We start from the raw sequence: 26,787 nt of genomic DNA on the forward strand, positions 1-26,787 counted from the left end.
GAAAATGCAGGAACAGTAATAAATCAGTTACACAGGCTAGCACACTTTAGTGGGCAGCCTCAACAGTTAAATTAAACAAACAAACAAACGTTCGATCAAATTCGACTAAAATGTAAGTTTAAGTGCAGATATTAAATAATGCAGCAAACAGCTACAAAAACAGTTTAAGCTTGTTTAGGGTAAGCTAGAGAAGGTATTTCAAGTAAAAAAAGAGCAAAGATACTTAAATCCAGAAAGTAGTCGTTTTTCTGAGTTCTCTGTAGCTTGGACCACTCTGCTGGACCACGAGGAGCTTGTCTGAGTAGTATAGCCAGAAAAAAATGCCCAGAGGCGGATTTTAAACAGGGAACTTTAAAAGAGCTAGAAATGGTCCAAAACAACCAATTACTACAGCTCTTGTGCTGAGGTCACTTCCTACAAGGACAGGTAGGCTGCTCAAAGCTCCCCACTCCCACTGGTGAGCAAAGAAACTTCCTTCTATCCAAGTAAGGTAATGGACAACACAGGAACTGCACCACAGCCCAGAATATAGCAAAGCCTGTAAACTGGTCTAAACTAGTCGAGGAGAGGCGGGAAAACAATAATTATTTTTTTGTTTTTTTTTGTTTTTAGATAGAAACACACAGAAAATGCAGAAACAGTAATAAATCAGTTACACAGGCTAGCACACTTTAGTGGGCAGCCTCAACAGTTAAATTAAACAAACAAACAAACAAACTTTCGATCAAATTCGACTAAAATGTAACTTTAAGTGCAGATATTAAATAATGCAGCAAACAGCTAAAATCAGTTTAAGCTTGTTTAGGGTAAGCTAGAGAAGGTATTTCAAGTAAAAAAACAGCAAAGATACTTAAATCCAGAAAGTAGTCATTTTTCTGAGTTCTCTGTAGCTAGGACCACTCTGCAGGACCACGAGGAGCTTGTCTGAGTAGTATAACCAGAAAAAACGCCCATAGGTGGATTTTAAACAGAGATGACAGACCAACTAATCCAAGTACATTCAATCCCCCAATGAACGATAAGGTTGCTATTTTTGAAAAATTGAGTGAAACTGAAATAAGGAAGTTCTTTAAAACATATAAAAAACAAATACATTATAATATGTCGAAAGAAGAACTAGGTACATTTAAAGGCATATGTAATACACGGGACATCAGGATTATGAGCCCGATAAGGGTAATGGTGTTGTCATTACTGACACCAATGATTACATATCCTATATGACAGGTATGTTACAGGAAGACTCATATATAGAAGTCAGTATCAACGAAATACATATTGCATATAAAAAGATAGATTTATCACTCAGGGATATGCTATACCAGGGGGAAATTTCTGAAGAGAAACTTAACTTTTTGGTCAATGAAAATCCGGTCATTAGTGGGATATTTGGTATACCCAAAATACACAAGGGGTTGCACAACTTGCAATTTCGACCCATTGTTGATGGGAAGGGGAGCAAGACGTGTTTCATCAGTCAATTTTTGGATTACCATTTTAAGAAATGTATGACTGAGTTCCCGTATATTACAAAAGATTCATGGGATTTCTTGGCAAAAATAAGGGAGTTTGATATGAAAGAAAGTTATTCATTTGTTACTGTGGATGTATGTAACTTGTTCACAACCATACCCCAAGACATAGGTCTGATATGGTTGGAAGAACAACTATACGAGACAAATGTATATGACCAAGGAAGGACGAATACACTGGTCAACTTGATGGAAATTGTGTTGCAAAACAATTTTTTGTACTATGAAGGTAGTTATTACCAGCAAGTGAATGGTGTGGCAATGGGGGCAGCTTGTGCCCCCATGTACGCAAATTTGATTATGAGTTATTGGGAGTATAATTACATCTTTAAAATGGAATATTACAAACATATTAAAATATACACAAGGTATCTTGACGATATATTTGTGGTTTGGGAAGAAGATAAAAAGGCGTTGGATTCATTTCTGATGTATATTAATAATACCGTAAGATTTTTAAAATTCACCTATGAAATAAATCAGGTAGAAATTACTTATTTGGACGTTAGGTTGTCCTATGATAAACAGCAGGGACGAATAAAATCGAACATTTATAGGAAACCAACGTTTTCTAATTCCTATTTGCACTACAACAGCTGGCACCCTGACCACCAGAAAAAAGCTATTGTCAAAGGACAAACGGTCAGGGCAGCCAGAATGGTGAGTGACGAAGAGGAATTCATTCAGGAATTGGTCTATATGTCAAATCTATTTCAAAACAGAGGTTATTCCAAACAGCTTTGTACAAAAATATACAATGAAGTCGTACATAAAAAGAAAGTAGGTTTATACCAAGCCATATTGACTTCAGAATTTTTAATCCAAGGAAGTAATAACAGTAAGAACATGCTTAAACCTATGCTAGACAATATTCCCCTATATATATCTCTATTCAATGACTGTTTTGAAGTCATTAAATATATAATTGAGAGGAATTGGGATATATTGCGCAAAGATAAGAAATTGGGACATCTGTTTCAAGGTGATGTGAAATTCGTGTACAAAAAAGACTTGTCATTCAAAAATATCTTTGAAAAGGAAACAACGAATAAAATAGGAACGTCACATAGACCAGAAGGTAATTTTAAATGTGGAAGATGTTCTGTATGCCCCCACATTTATTGCACCAACAGTAATCTAACAGTGAATTCTTGTAATATAAAAATTAGAGGCCATTACAACTGTTACACATCCAATGTAGTATACCTTGCATTATGCCAGGATTGTAATGCTTTTTATGTTGGGAAAACTGGGCGACTTTTTAGGGATAGAGTGAAGGAACATTTATTAGATATCCAACATTCCAGAACGACCAATGCCCTAACTAGACATATACAAGGAAATGATAGACACAAATTTAAATTTTGTGTCATTCAACAAACAGTATATGACACACAAGGTAGAACTACTCAATATGATTTAGAGATCAACGAGTTGAAATGGCAGATAATTGTAGACGCATACAACAGACCGGGTTTGAACGAATGTTGTACCATCAAGCCGATATTACAAAATAATAGGATAAAAGGTAAATAGGTTCACTTTGAGACAAGGTCAGTTATTTTACACATATATACTTGTCATGTGGTTAGCGTGCATGAATTTGTAAAAGTATACAAAACATACAACAATAATAATAATGTGTTCATAAACATATATTTTTACACATATTAATTAATTAATGTTTGAATAGTGATGATTGACCATAATAATTATATGTGAATATGTATATATATTTATTATTATAAATATATTCATTATTTATCATACATTTACCATCATATTATATAATTTTTGCACAACATCATCATCAATTAAACATATATATTTCACGCACAGGGTTGTGAATTTATTAATGAGTTTGTATGTAACCAAATAGGGAAGTAAGACCATACACATCAACAACTATAGAATATATATGTCATTATAGTGTAATTTATATGTACATTTATATTGTTCATTTTTTGTAGTCAATTAATACAATAGCATAAATTACAAATATTTTTTAGTGGTATAAATTGTATATTTGGATTTTTCCTTTATTTGTTGTTGTAGTGTGGCATGATGTTAATTTGTGTACACTATTTAAAAAGATAAGTTTTTAACTTTCAAAATTTTAAAACAAAGTTAATTGAATAATTAATACAATCATTGGTTGGAAATGAATGTAATTGTGTGTTTAGCAGTGTATTTAAGGAACATGCTTCAGTTAGGATATTCATCTGAAGAAGTTCGTTTTTGAACGAAACTTAGGTAATATTCGTTTTGTGACAATAAATGAACTGCATTTTAATTCATTTTGGAGTCGACATTGATTTTCTGAAATTGTTGGCTGTATCCTGCTCTTGTTGGTGGTCATCTCCAGGTCGTTCGTCAGTCCTTGTTTATTTACAACAGTTTGTATGGTGTTGGTTTTTGGTTCTAAGCTAGAGAAGGTATTTCAAGTAAAAAAACAGCAAAGATACTTAAATCCAGAAAGTAGTCATTTTTTGAGTTCTCTGTAGCTAGGACCACTCTGCAGGACCATGAGGAGCTTGTCTGAGTAGTTTAGCAAGAAAAAAACACCCAGAGGTGGATTTTAAACAGGGAACTTCAAAAAAGCTAGAAATGGTCCAAAACAACCAATTACTACAGCTCTTGTGCTGAGGTCACTTCCTACAGGGACAGGTAGGCTGCTCAAGGATCCCCACTCCCACTGGTGAGCAAAGAAACTTCCTTCTATCCAAGTAAGGTAATGGACAACACAGGAACTACACCACAGCCCAGAATACAGCAAAGCCTGTAAACTGGTCTAAACTAGTCGAGGAGAGGCGGGAAAACAAGGTTTTTTTTTTTTGTTTTTAGATAGAAACACACAGAAAATGCAGATACAGTAATAAATCAGTTACACAGGCTGGCACACTTTAGTGGGCAGCCTCAACAGTTAAATTAAAAAAACAAACAAACAAACTTTCGATCAAATTCGACTAAAATGTAACTTTAAGTGCAGATATTAAATAATGCAGCAAACAGCTAAAAAACAGTTTAAGCTTGTTTAGGGTAAGCTAGAGAAGGTATTTCAAGTAAAAAAAACAGCAAAGATACTTAAATCCAGAAAGTAGTCATTTTTCTGAGTTCTCTGTAGCTAGGACCACTCTGCAGGACCACAAGGAGCTTGTCTGAGTAGTATAGCCAGAAAAAAATGCCCATAGGTGGATTTTAAACAGGGAACTTCAAAAGAGCTAGAAATGGTCCAAAACAACCAATTACTATAGCTCTTGTGCTGAGGTCACTTCCTACAGGGACAGGTAGGCTGCTCAAAGCTCCCCACTCCCACTGGTGAGCAAAGAAACTTCCTTCTATCCAAGTAAGGTAATGGACAACACAGGAACTGCACCACAGCCCAGAATACAGCAAAGCCTGTAAACTGGTCTAAACTAGTCGAGGAGAGGCGGGAAAACAAGGATTATTTTTTGTTTTGTTTTTTTAGATAGAAACACACAGAAAATGCAGAAACAGTATTAAATCAGTTACACAGGCTAGCACACTTTAGTGGGCAGCCTCAACAGTTAAATTAAACAAACAAACAAACAAACTTTTGATCAAATTCGACTAAAATGTAACTTTAAGTGCAGAATTTAAATAATGCAGCAAACAGCTAAAAAACAGTTTAAGCTTGTTTAGGGTAAGCTGGAGAAGTTATTTCAAGTAAAAAAAACAGCAAAGATACTTAAATCCAGAAAGTAGTCACTTTTCTGAGTTCTCTGTAGCTAGGACCACTCTGCAGGACCACAAGGAGCTTGTCTGCGTAGTATAGCCAGAAAAAAATGCCTAGAGGCGGATTTTAAACAGGGAACTTCAAAAGAGCTAGAAATGGTCCAAAACAACCAATTACTACAGCTCTTGTGCTGAGGTCACTTCCTACAGGGACAGGTAGGCTGCTCAAGGATCCCCACTCCCACTGGTGAGCAAAGAAACTTCCTTCTATCCAAGTAAGGTAATGGACAACACAGAAACTACACCACAGCCCAGAATACAGCAAAGCCTGTAAACTGGTCTAAACTAGTCGAGGAGAGGTGGGAAAACAAGGGTTATGTTTTTGTTTTTTTTGTTTTTAGATAGAAACACACAGAAAATGCAGAAACAGTAATAAATCAGTTACACAGGCTAGCACACTTTAGTGGGCAGCCTCAACAGTTAAATTAAACAAACAAACAAACTTTCAATCAAATTCGACTAAAATGTAACTTTAAGTGCAGATATTAAATAATGCAGCAAACAGCTAAAAAAACAGTTTAAGCTTGTTTAGGGTAAGCTAGAGAAGGTATTTCAAGTAAAAAAACAGCAAAGATACTTAAATCCAGAAAGTAGTTGCTTTTCTGAGTTCTCTGTAGCTAGGACCACTCTGCAGGACCACGAGGAGCTTGTCTGAGTAGTATAGCCAGAAAAAAATGCCCAAAGGCGGATTTTAAACAGGGAACTTCAAAAGAGCTCTTGTGCTGAGGTCACTTCCTACAGGGACAGGTAGGCTGCTCAAGGCTCCCCACTCCCACTGGTGAGCAAAGAAACTTCCTTCTATCCAAGTAAGGTAATGGACAACACAGGAACTACACCACAGCATATATCGAGTGGGCCTCTTTTAAAGGAGGTTAAGTTATCACGCAGCAAAAACTCTAGCTTGGCTATATTTTTCTTGTAGTTTTTCCTAATTTGTCTTTATGACCTTTTTACTTTTTGATTTATATCTGAGTTCTCTGTAGCTAGGACCACTCTGCAGGACCACAAGGAGCTTGTCTGAGTAGTATAGCCAGAAAAAAATGCCCAGAGGCGGATTTTAAACAGGGAAGTGACCTCAGCATATCTATATCTATCTATCTATCTATCTATATAGATACAGATATAGATATGAATATAGGTATAGATATAGATATAGATATGTATTTTTTCTAGTTCCATGTGAGCAAATGCAGTATATAATTGACAAATTCAATCATACCTTATGAAGATCAGTAGTCTTCTGTTCAGATAAATCCAAAGTAATTGCAATCTTCTTCTATGTTATCCATATAAACAACTCTCCTCACCTTAAGGTTCTCTAGCTACATGCTTACCTTTTTATAGTGTAGATTCAGGCCTGCGGGCATGGTGAAGATGCAAATGAGGTGTGAACACTTTAGAATTACTGAATCCCAAATTCTTGGCTCTGTGTAGCAGGAACCCTTTAGTGTTTGTTGCTAAGGGATTTCAACTGTGAATGATTATCGGTAGACAGAAGGTAAACACAACAGCAATTCAGACTCCCTTACCTGCAGTGGGTGTCTCAGCCTGGGTACACTAACGAAGTGTAGACATAATTATATCAAGGTTTTAAATGTAATTAAGCAGCACACATTTTTCAGTTTCTATTCAGTAATATCCAAATTATCCTGCCTTTGTTGAAAACTGTATATTATTGCCATGTAGTGTTCTCGTACATTTTAGGGACAATTATACAACATGCCTTACAGACTGCATGTCTCAGATTACTGCTCAGATAAGAGAAGAATGAACACCATTTAAAGGTAAGACACAGCTGAATTGCTACAAACAGTAGGCATAAATGGTTATGTGATCATTCATTGCACTATATCTGAAATTAACACATGTACAAACAAATGAGAGTGTACAATTGCCTTATGTCTTGTTAATACTGTAAATGATTTGGGACTTACTTTTATGCACAATAATGTTCATTCCTGCTACAAAGCTGTTTCTATGGCAAAGCGGGATAAGACCCCTTCACAGTGTTATGTAGGTTCATTGGTGTGACAGTTCAAATCCAGACTTGTGTAAAAATCTTTAATGTTTACTTACATTTATTTTGTAATGTTGTTTAATTTTTTTTAACATCACTATTTGCACAGCACTCAGCTGAGCACAAACATGGGAACAGATAAATACAATAAATGCCATGTAATTTACTTCTATGGTAATCAATGCATAAACTACACCTCTGAATCGCCTGTGTGTGTAGCACATCTGCTAAACACAGTGATCCACACAATGTATACTATCTGTATTTCATGGTTCAAGTCCCACATTTGTCTTTCAAGAATGAAACCTAACAAACAGTGATGAAACAAGGTGAGATTTGCTTGCCACTTTTGCATGTTGCTTACCTTCACTAATACCTAGACTAAAGGCCATTACATGAGGCAGACAGAGCACCTACAGACAGGATGCAGAGATTCTCGATTTCAAAAAAGATACATTGTTAAATCGTTTGCTTTCTATTGTGCAAGCCAAATAAGTGGCATTGCATGGCGATGAGCAACCTTCCCTAATACCTGCAGGCAGGAAGCAGACAGTAGACAATTTCAAAACTGATACATTGTAGCCTCTATTTTTTGTCACAGTGCAAACATGATAAGTGGGGTTGAATGGCAGTTAACACACATACTTAATAATGAATATGAAAATATACATCTGTTTCTTAACTGTTCCTGTGTCAGCAGGTGTAAGTGTAGGGCTGCAATACAGATAAGCCTGCATTCTAATCCAGCAAAGACCAAGGTTTTATTTCTGTTAGTTTACTTTATATTAAAATTAACATGAATACAATATTCAAACTTAGAAATAACTGTCTACTGCAGGTGCACAGAGCATATGTAGGATATCATTTATATATATATATATATATTTATATATATATATATATATATATATATATATATATATATATATATAGTTCCCTATCAGAAGCCTGAAACACTATAAGCTTGAAAATCAAAATCCTGAAACCAAAAGCCTGAAAATTCAAAATCCCGAAAACCCCAAATCCTGAAACTCAAAATCCTGAAAACATAAATAATGCTAATATGTCACTATAAAGACACTAATATCTACCAACTGACCCTGACCCTAACCCTAACCCTAAGGTCCGTCAATATCGCACACTCACCTGACCCGCGCCCTAACCCTAACTCACTTAAACCGCCCCTAACTCCAATATTTGTCACTATTGCATACATGCCTAACCTGCGGCCTAACCCTAACTCACTTAAACCGCCCCTAACCCTAACATAAAACCAACCGCACACTTACCTGAACCCAACGCATGACCTAACACCACAGGGCTAGCAATAGCAAAGCCACAATGACGTCAGTATGTCCATTTTGTGTTTTCAGGATTTTCAGTTTCAGGATTTTGGGTTTTCGGGATTTTGAATTTTCAGGCTTTTGGTTTCAGGATTTTGATTTTCAAGCTTATAGTGTTTCAGGCTTCTGATAGGGAACCATATATATATATATATATATATATATATATACATATATATATATATATATATATATATATATATATACAGGTTCATAGGTTGGTACTAGGCTATCAGCCCTAGGGCCTATACAAGCCTAGCCATAACAATTCCCTGGCTATTTCTTCCCAGAGTATTTACTTCCCTGGGCCCCTGTCTAGCAGGGTGACTGATATGATCCCCAGGGTGAATTTCCTATCTCCCATCCAATCATCAAGGTTCCTTTTGAAGAGGGCCAAAGAGGTGCTCTGCTTGACATGTATGTGTAGTCTACTCCAGAGTCTGAGGAGTCTCTGGGTCAGGAACCTATCCCTCCAGCATGATTTGTTCATTGTGATGACAAGATTTAGATCTCTGGAGCATGTGGCTCTGAGAGGTTGGGATTTCTTTAAGTGGAGCATGTCCAACAGCTCTGGATTTGACATGGCCTTGTATGTTAAGCAGAGATTGCCTCTGAGTAGACGATATACGACAGCGTATAGGTGGAGTTTTTTTAGATGGTCAGCATAGGGCATCTGCTTTAGGCCTGTGATTCTTTTAATGAAATATTTCTGTAGCCTTTGCAGTTGTTGCAGATGTCTTCAGAGGTACATACCAAACGGGGCATTGTATTCTATAATGGGTCTAATGAGGGATGCGTACAGTGGGACAATGACCTCCTTTTTTCTGGATGAAAAGCCCTTAGTGATGAGGAGTGCCACATAGAAGGATTTCCTGACTGTTGTGGCGATGTGGTTATCGAAGGTGAGACCACTGTTCACCTGTGTTCCTAAGTCTCTTATCACACTTTTGGTGTTTAGTGTACTGCCACCTATGTGGTAATTCATGGGTACATGTTTTTTCCCAAAGGGGATAACTATACATTTCTTGGCATTGAGCTTGAGCCCATGGCTTTGGCACCAAGCATCTGTTTCTGTAAGGCCCTTTTGTAGAATATCCACATCATTTGGGGATTCAATAATGGCTCACAGTTTGCAGTCATCTGCAAACTTTGTTAGCCAGAGTCCCTTAGTGTTGGCCCGTACTTCATAGAAGTAGATTCCAAACAAGAACAGTCCCAGGACTGAACCCTGAGGTATTCCACTTGTCACTTGTCTGGAGCTGGATTTGGAGTCGGCTACTTTTACAGTGTGGGTTCTGTCAGTAAGCCATTTGGCAACCCATCGAGTGATGTAGGGATTAATGCCCAGTGGGGATGGTGTCGAAGGCCTTGACAAGGTCCAGATAGGCTGTGTGGACTACCTTACCATTGTTCACAGCTCTGGAGACTGATTCAAAGAAGCCAATCAGGTTCAGGAGACAAGATTGGCCCTTCACGAACCCAAACTGCATGGGGTCCAATGTTTGAAGGTTACCAATGTCTTTGTAAATTGTAAACTGGACCATATAAAACCAGACTAGGTGGGGGGCTATGTCCCCTACACCTTCCAATGTGGGGGGGATGTTCCCCCCTTGCCCCCCCAACTATATATACTAACTCCAGGATTGCACTACAGTGGGGAAAGGACATATACCTTTCACATATGTTACAGTAGTTTACATGTTGCCACTACTACGCCCTTTCCCCACTGTAGTGCGATCCTGGAGTTAGTATATATAGTTGGGGGGAGTGTGGGGCACAGCCACATTTGGGGGCATTTTAGTTTGGTTTTATGTGGTCCAGTTTAAAATTTAGTATGTTGAAACTGAGTATTACGGGTTTCAGTCTTATGGGTTTCAGTCAAGTGACTTTTCAGTCTTTTGAAATTTTTTGAAATTTCAGTCTTATGGTCTCAGTCAAATGAGGTTTCTATCATATGATAGGGACCCATTTATGTATATATATATATATATATATATATATATATATGTGTGTATATATATATTTATATATATATATATATATATATATATATATATATATATATATATATATATATATATATATATATATATATATATATATATATATATATATATATATATCTAGGTAGATAGTAGATATAGATATATAGATACAGTGAAATTAAATGTGTAACTGTGGGTATCAGTAGAATTATGGTTCTACAATTACACATTTATTTTCTAAAGTGTCATGTCACACACATACATGTTTAAACACTCACCACTTTAATGTATAAGTAATGGGCAGCTCTGATAAACAAGAGCTCAGTTGCAATGGGCACTGCGCACAGTAATGACTGTAAAAATGCACTCATAGTCCAACTTTCCCTGTGGCAACTGGTATAAATTAATGCTCACAATACATGTAAGCCAGGGTTTTAATCTAGCACAATCATAATCTTATTAATGCTTGTTCACTCACTTTTAAAAAACAAATACAAAATGAAACATAATTATCGATAACTATAAGTATGTATAGCAGTGGAGCTCATATGAATTATATGTATGAGAGAGGGTATACTGAATATTCTGATTTTGTAATCATAATTATATTCCCTGGCTTTTGGATGGCCGTCCAATCTGAATGATAACCAAACATAAGACCTCATTAGATCACACACATACATGGCTAACCTCTCACTCTGACATGTGCATTTATACATAATTAATGAGCATGTCCAGCAAATACTTCTTCTGTGACATGAAAAATCATCTGTGTTGAACAATGTCTGTAATGCATAGGTTTGAATCCCGCAGTATATAAATTTACAATATCAGTGTGTAAAGCCAGACAAATAAGTGTCAGGTCATAAAATTTAAGCCCCCAGTACATGTCTGAAAAGTTGAATCAACTAAGAATTACAGCAGCAACCACCCAATCAACTAATACCAGCTGTCAGATTAACCTTCCTATTTCCAAAAAACTGCTTTCCTCTGTGTTTGGCACTGTTCCTCTACACTTAATATCATACAAATGTGGTTGACATGGTTGTTCAGGCTTGCACACTAGCAGTAAATGCGATAACACGAATTGGCTGGCAAGCACTATTATCTGTTACCATTTGCCCTGATCAGATATGTTTGGAGGTTAGAAGGGAATGTGCACAATTTAGGGCACAGAGGTGGGGTGTTGAGTCCAGAAACTTTATTTGACTCCTTGTAAAGCACCACAGCCAAAGGCTGTTGCAGCAGGACTATACTGGCTCCCACTACAAGTCTGAGGCATGGAACAGTCTGGCCAAGGCTGCTCAAGTGCAACTGGCATTCCACACACTTCAGAATAGTGCAGACATCATTCTAATGACCTCAAACGGCACAAGCAGGATACACCCAGCCAGTGGCTGGCTGAGTTTAGTACTGATGACATCCCACAGTTGTGTAAGTATATGAATAAAGATAATATAAACTAGCTAGGCAGCTGCATGTATGGAAGACTGGTATGCTTAATCCTCTTTTCTTATTCTCTCCTTTTTATTCCACAGCCAACCAGGAGATAATAGCGAACATGGAGGCCCATGCTGAGCATTTAGAGAGACAGAGGGAAGCTACAGCACAATATAACTATTATTTTAGCTAAAGTATTGCTCTTCCATACAGTAGTACCAAATTAAGCATGCATATCCTAACAGTAAAAGCAAGCATGCATGTTTCACTCTGTAGCACAAGCCGACTGTAGGAGCCAAGTCTAATACTGTAGTCAGATATTGTGGGTTCAAATACCACAAGTAAGAAATATATAGTAAAATAATTGAAAAAATATTACATAGTAATTTCAACAGAAGTGCCATAAATGCCCTGCTGTTAACTTAATCTGTATAATTTAACCAAGCATATGAGCAATATATGCACATTGCAAGGATTACTTTCAGTAATCATTAGTTATAGTTTGTAGTTGTTAAGAAGTATACTTAATTAAAAGTAGAGATAAATACTTTATTATTGTAATATTACATTGTATGTCAAATATGATTGTACTAATTATCTCTTTTTTTCTCTTACCCCAACCCTTGTCTCGCTTTTTTTATTTTTCTGGGTGTGGTCAAAACATTTCCATGTCATTCATTTCTGACAACTCACAAAATGCTTTACAGCACAGGAAGGTAGGCCAACACCCATGGCTCTGCCTGCCCCCACTCCAAATGGCTGCTGAACCAACACCCAGCACATCTGTTACCAAGCCTGGTATTACTGCCTCCACTGCCCCTGCACTACCTGGGCCCTCTACATCAGGTAACATTACCCCGGCATTTGGTCCTGTGGTACCCTCCAGGAGTACTGGCAGAAGTAGGGATTTTATCACCCTTTAGGTGTTGCCAGGTGTAGTGCATAGGGTTGTGCACAGTGTGATGCCCCACCACTGGCCCTGTAATCAAGGAGCCTCAATCTTCACCGCTGGTAACAGTGGGGGATGTACACACTGGGAGGATGACAAGTACATGCAGTACAGTGCAATTTCCCTTAAGAGCCCACAGAGACCACAGTCAGTCTGGGGCAGGTTTCCCCCTCTTTCTCCAGATCCCCAGTAAGACTCCCCACTGGCACAGCTATAAAGTTGAGATCTCAGCTGAGTGGCCAAGCTACAACTTCCAGCACCCTCTCTGTCCAACCAGTGCTTTATGTTCCTGCCCAAGTAGCTGACACATACACTCGTTGAGATTTGATTTATACACAAACACACACAGACACACACACACACACACACACACACACACACACACACACACACACACACACACACACATACACCTGGGAAAGGCTGGCACAGGTTTGCTAGCTATGCCCTCTTTTGCCCAGACTATAAGGTAGTTATTGATGTCACCAGCCAAGTCTTTATCAGCTACTTAACAAAGGGTGTCCAGTCTTACTCTTTAATGTTACTATTAATCTAAATGTTAGTTTGACCAAGAGCAAGGCTATTAGGAGTGGCCCACAGTGTCACCAAATAAATATGCAAGTACTCCCAGAACTTAAATATGTCTCACAAATATCAGCCACAATGATAGGTTTAAATATATTTAATAATAAATAATAACAATCATACAAATAATTGTCACATCTCTATATAAATCATATTAATACTCACAAATGACATATAATTATTTACAAAATTCCAGATAGCTGGGCTGGCAGTATCTCCTTTTGTTACACCCCCCAAAGACTCAAGCTAGTTTTTCAATTGACCCTTGAGAAATGTTGCTTGAGAGGGTTGAACCTATCTGGGAATACCAGCCCATTCTCTGCCTTGAGACTCCAGCTGCCTTGGGATTGCTGCCCCCAGTACAATTTTGCACTGTTATACCATGCGCCTCCAACCCTTGTCTCCACCATAGCAGCTTGGGACTTTGTGGCTGGCTCCCCATATCCACAGATCCCCCTCAGACTACTCCTGCCTCCTACTGCCAATACCAGGTCCTCACTATCATGGTAAGGTTTCATCATGTTAACATGGTACAGTTTGTGCCCCTGCCTCCTGCCTAGCAGTTCTACCATGTAGTTAACATCACCAACCTTTCTTACGACTTTGAAAGGTCCCACCCAAGCTGCCTGCAGCTTGTTGTGTCTGACAGGAATGAGAACCATTACCTGCTGCCCCACAGCATACTCTCTAACTTGAGCAGTCCTGTCATGCCAGACCTTTTTCTGCTGTTGGGCTTCTGCCAGGTTCTCCTGGGCCAAGCCCATGGGTTCCTTGAGCTTTGTCCTGAGGTTTAGGACATATGCCACAACAGACTCCTTGTGGGAGTCACACTCACCCTCCCACTCATCACAAATCAAATCTAGAGGTATCCTCACCCTATGCCCATACAGCAACTCAAAGGGTGAAAAACCTGTGGATTCCTGGGGCATCTCTCTATAAGCAAACAATATTTATCCCACTTCCTCTTAAACTGGTCTGCAAATGCCTGTAGCATAGTCTTGAGTGTAGATAGTCTGGGGATGGTATGGGGTGGTCTTTAGGTGCTTCACCCCACAGTGCTTCCACAGACAAGCCAGCAGATCTGACATGAAATTGGCACATCTGTCAGTCAGTATTTCTTTTGGGAAACCTACTCTGCTGAAAACCTCTAACAAAGCATTTTCCAGTTTTTCTGCCTCAATGGAGGACAGAGCCACTGTCTCATGGTATCTGGTAGCATAATCAACTAGCACTAGGATATACTTATTCCCTGTGAAACGTGGGGTACTCAGAAGCCCCCCAATATCTATAGCTACTCTCTGAAACAGCTCTTCAATCACAGGCAAAGGCATCAAAGGAGCCTAGACATTGTCTCCTGCCTTGCCTAACTTTTGGCACTGCTCACAGGTCCTGCAATACCCTGTTACATCTCTGGAAGTTCCAGGCCAATAAAAACTCTGCATTATATGTCTCTTGGTATGCTTTATGCTCATACTGACCTGCAAAGGAAATACCATGAGCTGTGGCTAGAAGTGCTAGATGGTAAGTTCTGGGCACTACCAACTGCTGTATTCTCTCACCCTCTAGCCCTCCCTCAGGGGTCCACTCTCAGTACCCCTTTGTCCCAGTATACAGATTCCCCTTTTCCTTGACAATCAGGTGTCTTTCTAGCTACCTCCTCAGGCCTTGTAATGTAGGGTCTGAGAGCTGAGCCTGTATCAACTGTCTCTCTTTGTAGCCCTTCCCAGCTCCACTTACACAGGAAGTCTGGTATTCTCTGACAGCGGACCTCACTGTCAGCCTGGGTACTACTATCACCTCTGCCCTTGCAGTCACTCTGTCCAAGGGAACATCATTTCACTCAAGCAGCTGTGGCTCACCTTCAGTGTCACTGCTACTGGGTAGCTCCCTCCCTGAAGAAACCACCACACCAGTCCTGGCTTCAAGTCTGCAGTCTGTCTGGGTCCCCTCCAGGCTACCAGACCCAAAGGTTTGTCTCCAAGCATGACTGCATGTCCCTATATGCACATAAGGTACTGCATTTTGAAAATCATTCCCTATTAGGATATCTGCAGGGATATCCTCAAACACACCTACTTGCTTGCTTCCTTTTCCACTCTCCCAGTCAAGGTGAACCCTAGACAAAGGTATTTGGAATGGGGTCCCTCCTAAAACTCTGACTAGAGTATACTGCCCAAGCAAGTAATGCCCCTCTTTAACCATTGCAGGCTTCACAATGGTTAGGTCAAAGTCTGTGTCTCTCTTAGCAGTGGCCTCTTTCCCATCTACTAAGATAGGATATAACTTCTTGTGGTAGTTTGATACACATGTTTTCTCCACTGAGCTTACTGCTGGTATTCTATCATTTCCACTTACTGGCTCTCCCACCTTTTGTTCCCCACCTTGCCACCATAGACATCTATATGCTACATGGCCTCACTGGTTGTATTTAAAGTATTTAACCCTTGGTCCTGGACGTGTACCTGGACTAGTGGCTTCCCCTGCTACTGGTGGACTATGTTGGGGCAGTTTAGACTGCCCACCATGGGTTCTCTTAGACCCATGAGCAGCACTGGGTATCCCTTTTCTGTGCAGTGATGCCCTGCATGCTAGGTATAGGTCTCCTTTTTCCCCAACTCATCTGCTGTATTGCATTTCTTATCAGCTAACCAGATTCTCATGTCTTCAGACAAAGTGCTAAGGGTTTCTTCCCTCACCAAAAGGTCTGCCAGCCCTTCAAAAGTGATGATCTGATACCCACTCACCCATGTATGAAAATAAGTTCTTAACTCAGCAATATATTCACACACACTTTTATCTGCCTTGCTTCTATGCTCAAAAAACATTTTTTCCTATAAGCTTCAGGTGTTAACTTAAAACACCCTAGCAGACAATTTTTAACAGTATTGTAATTTAAGCAATCAGTATCAGACAATTTAGAAATAGCAGTCACAGCTTTATCATGGAGTAAGGGTGTCAGGAACCGTGCCCAGAGCCCTTGGTAAACATTATACTGTTTACATACCCTTTCAAACTTATGAATGAAACTATCAGAATTATTCCCCTTGTAAATTGTGCAAGAAATTTACTGGCATTTTTTCCTTCTAGGGTTCGGTTTCTCCCTTCCTCATTACTTCCCTGACTCTGGCAAGCAGTCAGCATCTCCTTCTCCTGTTGCCTCTGCCTCTCATTCTCCTCTACTTCCAGACATCACAATTTCTTATTTTCCTCAGCCTCCAGAAGTTTCAGTCTCTCTACTGTTTCTCTTTCCAAACGTTTGGCCTCCAGTTCAAGTCTCTTTAACTCCAGACAGATTTTTAAGTCCTCTGTGGAAAGGTTGAACTGTCCATTTTCTGAGATTTGTACATTCCCAAGGACAATTTGATTGTCCTCCTGGTTGCTATTCTGTGATGCAGCTGTGATTAAGGCTGCACCCATCTCTGCTTTAGTCAGGTTGTTATGCACCAGTCCTTTGTCTTGGCACATCTCAGCCAACTGGCTCCTTGTCAGCCTGCCATACTCCTCTGCTGATATCCTTGCCTGCTCTGTCTGACTAAATATGCTAACAGAAAAGTAAAACTATTGTGATATGAAATGCTGAATGTTCACTGTGTGGCTGATTGACAGTAGAAATACCTTCCTTAGTGACCACTGTCTACAGGCTATAGGACTTCAATATCCACACCACTGAATCCTAATATGTGGATATCCCACCACTGCCAAACAATTAATATGTGACACCCCACCACTGACCCAGTAATCAAGGAGCCTCAGTCCTCACCACTGACAACACTAGGGGACTTGCACACTGTGAGGATAAGTACACACACAGTAAAGTGTAATTTCTGTTAAGAGCACGTAGAGACCAAAGTCAGTCTAGGACTGGTTTCTCCCTCTTTCTCCAGATCCCCAATAAGACTCCCCACTGAAACAGCTATAGAGTTGAGATCTCAGCTGAGTGACCAAGCCAAGGCCTCCAGCATCCTGTCTGTCCAACCGCTGCTTCATGTCCCTGCCCAAGTAGCTGATACACACATTCTTTGAGATTTGATTTATTCACAAATACACACACACACACACACACACACACACACACACACACACACACGCACGCACACACACACACACACACACACACACACACACACACACACACACACACACACACACACACACACACACCTGGGAAAGGCTGGCATAGATTTACTGGCTAAGCCCCCTTTTTCCCAGACTATAAGGTAGTTATTACTGCCATCTAACAACTCTTTATCAGCTACTTTAAGGCCCTTAACAAAGGGTGTCCAATCTTACTATGTAATGTTACTATTAATCCAAATGATAATTGACTAAGTCCCAGGTTATTAGGAATCGCCTGTACGGTGTCACCAAATAGATATGCAAGTATGCTAAGAGCTTAAGTGTCTCTAAACAGACCAGCCACAACTTGAAAGGTTTAAATATATTTAATAATAAATATTAAAAGAACAAGACAATACTCAGTAAGTAATCAGTTATATCAGAGTTCAAAATCACAGGAAATATTCAAAACAACATTGCAGGACAGTCTCAAATAAATAAAGAAAACATCTAAGCTATATTTTACTATATTCCTATCTGAATCTAAAATAGTTACTATGCCCTAAAAACTTACAGAACAACAAGCAGGCAGAAGTGGTGAGTGGATCTTCTTGTTAGGTCAAAGACAAAATACAAAATGCCCTCTCTCTCAGAGAGCTCTTAAATTAATATCAAATATTACTGCTGGGTTAGCTTGGATGTCATTACTTTTTGTCACCTAACTTTAGTTCCCAAGCTAAACTCCCATTGTCAGAAACTATCAACATTTTAACATCTCCCTGTGAAAAATACATAAATAAAGGCTTCTGCTCAGAGCTGTGCAGCTGTTGGAAGTCATAAAACAATAAAACACTTCCACATCTCAATCCCAGTAATTACTTCTCTTTCAAGACAATTCAATAAACTTCTAGCTCTAGACATTTTGTTTGCTACTGCACTGAAACTGAAAGATAACATCTTTTGTTTATGGACTAGCTATAAAGTAACTTAAACTCAACTATTCTTAAGTTTTGCAAGTTAATTTTCTATGTTCCAGTAGGGTACACTGTGGATACATCTTTGGTATGTGGAACATCCATCAACATGTGCCCACAGTGGTGACTACTCCTTTTTATGTAGCACAACTCCTGAGTATATGCAGGATATCCACATCAAAGGGCATTGCTGTTATATAGTTCTCAGCCCTCATTACACCAGTAACTGAGTATAATATGCAACCTTTTGCATCTACCTCCTAACAAATCTTCCAGGGAAGAGTTGCTCAAGTGTACCGCATTTGTCACAGTGAGCTTCCACAAATATTATTGGCAATACCTATGTATTCTTTTTGTTGCATAAACATTAATGCTTGATGGTGCAGAACCCCCCAAGTTGTTATACAAGATACATGTGTAATACATACTCCTGTGATGCACACAGTACATACATAGCTGATTGACAATATCGATGGCATGGGTTACATTCATGAAAGTGTGGATTGTGCCACATACATGCCATGTACATATGTCAACTAGCCAGGACTGCTCATAATCTCAAATACAGATATAAAAGTGTCCCTTCTAACATCTGGCACATGTATAAATTTTGAGGAAGGTGTGTTTGATTTCTCTCATAGATTGCTGACAAATTATGACAGTTGTAAAAGTGTGTTCTTGCAGAACCATCTATCATCACTCACAATCACGTGTTTTGTCAAAGACATGGCATCAAAGGTGGTATTATTCTGATATTGCCCATCGTTATGTGTGCTTCAGTCTACTGTTGTGTATGAGTTTGTTACTGTGTCCTGCTTAGTTGAGATCTATGCAGACATTACATTCATATTCAACTCATTTGCACAGCTTCACAATATGCAGCTAACCACTATTGCATACAATGTTCCTGATATATGTCCTGTCCATTGTTCCTGTCAAGATGCTTGTATCACAAAGAATTCACTCCATTGTTATGTCATCTTGTGTGACAGTCAGATAATATACAATAACTGTACAGTCCATACTGAATCATATCAATATGTAATTAATGTTCATCTGCTGTGCATTACCATGTATCACCTGTCCTCTTCCCCTGCATTCATTCCTACAATTCATCTGTGTGTTCCTTTACAATATACACACTTCCTCTGGCTATTTATTTAAAATGCAGTCTCTGTACCCTTACTGATCATTTATACAACTTTTACTCAGCATGCATGAAACAGGTTTCCACAGTACTCTGCGATGTATACACTTCCATGTAATATGTTGGAATTGTATACATTATTAAAAACCCTGGTATTCAATGTGGCTTTAAGCACAATTCCGCAGACCTAGTTTGCCTGTAGGTAAACAGGTGTCCACGTGTACAGGAGTTCGTGTTGGTTTCCTGGCTGGTAACCCTGCTGCAGGCCATGAAACTGTACTTGTTTACATTTAAACGAGGTGTACTGCATGCATATGTAATTAGCACTACTGCTCACCACATAAACATGTAAACTCTATGTAGGCTTCGTGCTGTATAGAGTAACGTCTTTGTATAACTGTACTCTAAATCTATTTACCTGTGTCCAGTTTCGTCTGTCTACCAATCTCGTCTGTATGTGCTTAAATAATTGCTATGATATTGCCTAATAAACTGCGGATGTGATATGTTTAGTGTATAAATACTGTACAGTAGTAATACTCAGCTGTATTTTGTCTATCTTCGATAATATCTCTGGTTATTTTCTCACAAGTCATATTGCCTATTTGTTGTATTGTCATTTTTGTTTATGTGTAATTATTTCTGTAATAGACTTTTATGGCTTTACTTTATTTTATTTTATTTTATTTTATTTTATTTTACATTTGTTAACCGGGAAATTCCGACTGGACCAGGTCCATTTTCAGCGGAGGCCCGGGGAGAAAAGCTCCAACATCAAGTTATACAAATACAGTACATCCAGCATAATACACAAAACAGGTTACATCATGTATGCTGAGCATAGTAATATAACAAGAATTAATAAAAACACTCCAGGTAAAAGATATAGAACATGGGTAAAAAGACAATGTCAGTCCTACTTTGGTAAGAAAAGAAAATATATCAAGTAAGATTCTACAGTTAAAAGTACCCTTTCAGATTACCTGATACTTAAGGTTACTTCTCTCCAATCTCTGTAATGTTTCTTGTAGTGGAGCCTTTTTTCTCCCAGGCCTCTGCTGAAAATGGGCCCATAACCCAGTTGGACTTTCCTGGTAAACAAATGTAAAATAAATAAATAAATAATGACACTGTAGTGTTCATCTCCATTGTTTCCCTGTTCTTTCGCATTTTTGATGTATTGCACATGCGTTTTGAACTTACGTTCTCCATTTGTACAATATATCAGTGCTGTTCAACAGCAGCAATGCATAAAAAAGAATCCCTGTTGCTTTTTTTGTTAGTATAAGGCAAAAATGTGGACACTTTCCGAAAACCCAGACGGTTAAGAGGTACGGTAGTCTGCCGAAATTCTGCAAAAATATAAGGAAATTAGTTTTGTAGAATGGACCTGAATTTTTTTTTAGATTTGGTCTGCCCTCTGTAGCATATATCAATAAAAAGTCTGGCCACTCAATGGTGAGTGAGCAGCCAGACTTTTTTCTATCGGTATATACTCGATTCACAGCAGGCACACTGGTTGGGCTGACCAATTAGCATGTATGTTTTTTAATACTAATCAGAAGTCACTGTATAATACAGTATATGTATCCCTATTTTAGGTAGGGTAGGGGTTGGCATAATGGTAAAGGTGTTTACCTCACAGACACAAGGTACAGATTTTGATTCTCACCTTGAAATTGTTAGCCTAGTAATCACCTATAAATTATGTTGTTGTTTGTCTTTCGGCTTTTTCCCGGTAAGGGGTTGCCACAGTGGATTATGTAACAAACCTAATACATGTGCACTGAATTTGCTGATATAGTTGTGATGCCTGTTGTTTGGTAAAGAAGTAAAGCACAGGGAGCTGTTGGTGGGTGGTAGGAAGAAAGTTCCCGATTGACGGCCTAGGTGAAAGAAGGCTTTATCAATGTAGTCAAGTAAAAAGAGTGGGAATTGGTGTAACAGCACTGGAAGATGAAGATCTGAGGAGTCTGCAGAACTGAAATAAGTCAGTGTAAGGCCTTGCAATGGTCCATATAAAGGACCATGCACACTAATGTGTCCAAGCAAGTCTAATAAGTTCTAAAAAGTACTTCTATGCTTGCCAGTGAACAGTGTCTTCCAACAGTGCAACATAAATGCATTATAATCTCCCCATTAACGGAGTAGAATTAACTCACCAAATACTGATAGCAGTTTCCTACTCTGCTCTAATTTCAGAAAATCTGCCTCAGCTACTACTCTAGCTTTCTATTAAAGGAACCTCACCTAAAGCTCAGAACAGTGCCTGTTCAACAGTAATACTTTTTCTCAGCAACTACTCTGTTTTTTCTATTATCATAGTCCAATGATTCTGTTCTCCATAAAACTTTGACTTTCTGTATACTAATCTTCTATAGCTCATCAAATCTCATTATAGTGAAACCAGTCCACTACACACACACACACACACACACACACACACACACACACACACACACACACACACACACACACACACACACACACACACACACACACACACACACACACACACACACACACACACACACACATACATATATGTATATATATATATATATATATATATATATATATATATATAGAGAGAGAGAGAGAGAGAGAGACATATGTATATATATATATATATATATATATATATATATATATATATATATGTGTGTGTGTGTGTGTGTGTGTGTCTATATTTACATCTATCTATCTATATGTGTGTGTGTGTGTGTGTGTGTGTGTGTGTGTGTGTGTGTGTGTGTGTGTGTGTGTGTGTGTGTGTGTGTGTATGTGTGTGTGAGATTGCTTTTATATGCCTTACTTGAGAATGATACAACTATATTATGTCAGTCCAATATTTTTGGTAATGTTTCCTTTCATTCTTTTCTTTTCAGCATGTTCAGCATGTTGCAGTTAGCTTTGTAATATTTACATATTATGAATACTTTGTATAACAAATGCATTTCCAGCATTGTAGATCAAAACTGTATGTGGAGTGCCACCTCCATGACAGAGAGGAAGAAAGGCTGACTATGGCAACATCCATGACATAGAGTGAGAAAGGCCGACTAGGGCCACATCCATGACATAGAGGGAGAAAGGCCGACTATGGCCACATCCATGGCATAGAAGGAGAAAGGCTGACTATGGCCACATCTATAACTTAGAGGGAGAAATGCTGGCTTTGGCCATATCCATGACTTAGAGGGAGAAAGGCCGACTATGGCCATATCCATGATGTAGCAGGAGAAAGGCCAACTATGGCCACATCCATGACATAGAGCGAGAAAGGCCAACTATGGCCACATCCATGACATAGAGGGAGAAGGACCGACTACGGCCACATCCATAGCATAGAAGGAGAAAGTCTGACTATGGCAACATCCATGACATAGAGTGAGAAAGGATGATTATGGCCACATCCATGACTTAGAGAGAGAGGAAGGCCGACTATGGCTACATCCATGACGTAGCGGGAGAAAGGTTGACTATGGCTATATCCATGACATAGAGGTAGAAAGACCAACTATGGCCACATCCATGACAGAGAGCGAGAAAGGCCGACTATGGCCACATCCATGACATAGAGGGAGAAAGGCTGACTATGGCCATATCCATGACTTAGAGGGAGAAAGGCCGACTATGGCCACATCAGTGATGTAGCAGGAGAAAGGCCAACTATGGCCACATCCATGACATAGAGGGAGAAGGACCGACTACGGCCACATCCATAGCATAGAAGGAGAAAGTCTGACTATGGCAACATCCATGACATAGAGTGAGAAAGGATGATTATGGCCACATTCATGACTTAGAGGGAGAAATGCCAACTATGGCCACATCCATGACTTAGAGGGAGAAAGGCCAACTATGGCCACATCCATGACGTAGCGGGAGAAAGGTCGACTATGGCTATATCCATGACTTAAAGGGAGAAAGGCCGACTATGGCCACATCCATGATGTAGAGGGAGAAAGGACAACTATAGCCACATCCATGACATAGAGGAAGAAAGGCGACTATGGCCACATCCATGATGTAGGGGCAGAAAGGCCAACTATGGCCACATCCATGATATAGAGGGAGAAAGGCCGACTATGGCCACATCCATGACTTAGAGGGAGAAAGGCCGACTATGCTGCAGGTGAGTCCAGTGCAATTAGTGAGTTGGGTACCTAGATGGGGGCAGATGGCAATGAGTGGCCACTAATGGTTCATCGATCCTGTGGGGAAGGGGGGTGGCTCTGGCTTGCAATATGAGTGATGGCTATCTGGAGCACTAGATGTTACCCTGGTGAAGCCCCAAGCCAGCAGAGCCAGCACTGCTGTAGTGCATTCAAACAATGTAGCCAAGGGAAAGCTGGCATGCAGAGGCAAGCTTCCCCTCAGGAGGTAGTGACTGCAGACTTGGAGGAGCTGCCATGAGGAGGTGTTCCCAAAGAGAAAGTGTAGGCCAGACCCAGAACCTGCAAGCTGGACCACTCCCTATCAGCAAACTTTCACTGAGAAACAGAGGGCTTATAGGAAGTCTTGAGCAAAACCAAATGAGCCACATGACTCTCAGATCAGATTCTGTAGGAATACCTGGTGCTTGTTCTACCAGATTAAATGGACTGATTGGGTGAAGGTGAGGGGGGAGGGGTCACTGTGTATGGTCCTACAGATGCAAATAAAATGTATGTGGAGCTTTTCTCTCTGGGGTCCTGTCTGTAAGGGGTCTTTCTATGGCTCAGTCAGGCTTTTCTGGTGAATAAATGGAAATAAAATATTTTCATGCTATTTCTCACCATTGCCTGCTAACCATCATCTCTTGCTTCTTCTTCAGAAGCCTCTCAGTAGTCATACCCACAGTCTGCCTCTCAGAAGTCATTTTGGGATTAGTGATTCTGTTTTTTCCTGGTGATAGAAGGAGTAGCGGGATATTATTTCCTGGAGACTGCTGATCACCAGAAAGCCTAATAACTGCTTTATAGGTGACAGCTTGGAATCTGTGCTTATATTTAGGTCCTTGGGAGAGAAGGAGCAGAGTGCAGTGATTCCTGACTGTGTCTGTGTTTAACATTCCTAATTGGTCTGGTTGCTGTTCAAGGCATTCACCAGGAAAAGGCTACAAGCCTACAGACCCTTGCATCATCTGGGGCAAGACTGTGGATCATCAAATAGGCTGTGGCCTGTTTCTCATCTTGGGATTGGTGCTAACATTTTTGCTTCTGGTGAGAGAAGAAGCAAAGGAGCATTGTATTTATTTATTTTACATTTGTTGACCGGGTTAGTCCAGTTGAGCGGTTGGCTCACTTTCAGTGGAGACCCTGGGAGAAAAGCTCCACAGTGAGTATATAAAATTATACGTACAGGCAGTTAAGAAATCATCAGTGGCAACTAGACAAACTGTAGCAAGATAACATTTACAATAAATCATATAGAAAAATACACTCAGTTACAATGTAAAAATGAAATAATGCGTCATATTTCTTGTTAGGTTATATACAGTATAAGTACAAAAGATATAGAATGAGGATGAGATGTTTAAAAGTGGGACAAAGGGGTAGAAGTTTATTTGGGATAGGCAGGGTAGGAGAGGAAGATGAGGGAGAGGGAAAATAAAAGGGAAGGGTATAGTGGGGAAAAATGGGGAATAAGGAACTGCAGCGGGTTGATAGAGGGGGAGGTATAAGAAACAGGGGGTAGGGTTGATTCAAGGGGGGTGACTATAGTGACAGTACCATTTGTTTGTTAGGTATCTTCGAGTGGCTATCTTGAAATGCTTGGTATGGTCAAGGGACCTAATTTCTGGGGGGAGTTGGTTCTAATTTGCAGCATGGTTATAATTATAAAGTAAACTTCCTATTTTGGTTTTGGGTTTATAAATCTGTAGGAAGCCTTGGTCTGAGCTACATAGTGCCCTGGTTGGGGAATATTTAGATATAATAGATAGAAGGCTAGGACAGAAAGATGGTAGATAGAGGATAGAGTGGATAATTTGTAGCTGATGTAGTAGGAGCAAATGAAGTAATTGGAGCCAGTCCAATTGTTTAAGGGATAAGCAATGGTGAGATTTGTAAGTTTGGTTTGCAGCGAATCTGGCCATCTTATTATAGGTAGTTTCCAGTTTAGTAATGTGTGTGGTGTTCAGATTTGTGAATAATTGACAGTTATAAAGAAGTATGGGAAGAAGAAATGCATGGGAGAGAGTTATTCTGGCTGTGTTGGTTAAATGTCTTTTGTTGAGATAAAGGAGTCCAAGTTTCTGCTGAGTCTTTTTGATAGAATTGGCAACTTGGAGATCAAATCTAAGCTGATCATCTATTATGACTCCCAGCAGTTTAGTGCTGGGTTCAGCAGTGATGATAGTGTTATTGCTTTATAGAATGGAAAATGTGGTTTTGAGATTTATGAGGTTTTTGGGGAGGAAGAGTAGGAGCTTAGTTTTCTTAGGGTTAAGAATTAATTTGTTATCACAAAGCCATGTCTCTATGGTATTGAATGATGCTTCGGTAGTAGAGTGGAGGTCAAATGGATTGTCTGCAATGGTGATGACAGTTGAATTGTCTGCATATTGTACAATTGTGGCATGAGGACAAGGGGTATAAAGTAAGTTAGTGAAAATATTAAAGATCAGCGGCCCAAGTATGGATCCTTGGGAGATTCTCATTGAGACGTTAAAGGAGGGATAGTGCAGAGTGCCATTTTACAGCTTGCTGGCAGTTAGAGAGATAGCTAGAAAACCAGGATATGGTGGGAGGAGATAATTTTAAATGGGATAGTTTGTCCAAGAGGAGGGGATGGGAGATGGTGTCAAAGGCTTTGGAGAGGTTGAGAAATAGACATGAAACTATTTTATTGTTGTCACGGGCCAGAGATACAGTATTGATTAAGGATATTAGAGCAGTTGTGATACTGTGTTTGGGATGGAATCCATGTTTTGTGTGTGTTAGAAGGCTCTATTGAAGAAGGTACTGCATTATCTGCTTGTGAATGCATTTCTCTAGTATTTTAGAGAGGGGAGACA

This window comes from Protopterus annectens, chromosome 13.part0, assembly GCF_019279795.1.
Source record: "Protopterus annectens isolate FY-2018-M chromosome 13.part0, PAN1.0, whole genome shotgun sequence".
NCBI classification, from domain to species: domain Eukaryota; kingdom Metazoa; phylum Chordata; order Ceratodontiformes; family Protopteridae; genus Protopterus; species Protopterus annectens.